Source organism: Octopus bimaculoides, chromosome 11 (assembly GCF_001194135.2).
Source record: "Octopus bimaculoides isolate UCB-OBI-ISO-001 chromosome 11, ASM119413v2, whole genome shotgun sequence".
NCBI classification, from domain to species: Eukaryota; Metazoa; Mollusca; class Cephalopoda; order Octopoda; family Octopodidae; genus Octopus; species Octopus bimaculoides.
The window spans coordinates 5,720,438-5,721,564 of NC_068991.1; positions in this window are offsets into that span (position 1 = coordinate 5,720,438).

Below are 1,127 nucleotides of genomic sequence, written 5' to 3' on the forward strand. Positions count from 1 at the left end.
GTATATATATGTGTGTGTGTCCCCATACTCCCATATATACTACATGTACGTTTGTATGTATATATGCACGCATATACATGTGTATATTCATATATATAGAAACATGCGCATACATGCATGCATATATGTATGTATGTATGTGTAATAGTGGTCGCTGTGTGGTAAGTGGCTTGCTTACCAACCACATGGGCCCGGGTTCGGTCCCACTGCGTGGCATCTTGGGCAAGTGTCTTCTACTATAACCTCGGGCTGACCAAAGCTTTGCGGGTGTATTTGATAGAAGGAAACTGAAAGAAGCCCGTCGTATATGTGTATATATATGTGTAACAAAAACAGGACAGTGGAGGCATACAAGGAAATCGAACGAGAACCAACATGGAGGTAAAGTAGTGAACGCTGGAGAAATATTGCCTTTGACAATAGAAAAGATAGAAGAGGAGATAGATAGGAATAGTGCAGTCTGTACGACAGCAGTGAAGGAAAAGAAAGATGATCACGTGAGAAAAAAAGATGGACGATGGTCGCGTGTGAGCGATGAGAGAGAGTAAAGGAGGAAGAGGGACACAGAGAGAGATAGAAAACGGTGAAGGGGAGAAAAAAGAATTAGAGAAAGGGTGAGAGAGAAAACGGAAGGGGGAGAGAGAGAGAGAACAGTAAAGGGTAGAATATATATATATGCATATATATTCCAATATATGTGTGTGTATTGTGTATGTGTTTGTGTGTGTGTGTATTGTGTATGTGTTTGTGTGTGTGTGTACCAATATATATATATACATATATGTAGAGAGAGAGAGAGAGAGAGAGAGAGAGAGTAAAGGATAAATGATTACTTTTTTTGAAATGTGTAAGAGATAAAATAACGACCAAAAGGCAAATATTGAAAATAGAAAACGCAAATAAAGCAGAATGATATACTACCGAGAATTACACGTATGTAATATTGCGTGCATGCGTGTATATTTATGCGTATATACATACGTATATTTATATATGTATCTATCTATATCTGTGTAGATGTATGGTTAGGTATGACTGTATGTGTACCTATCTATAATTATCAAAATGAAATAATCAGAAAATATATAAGATAAAAAATGAAGGCAGAACAAAAATTAAAATATGAA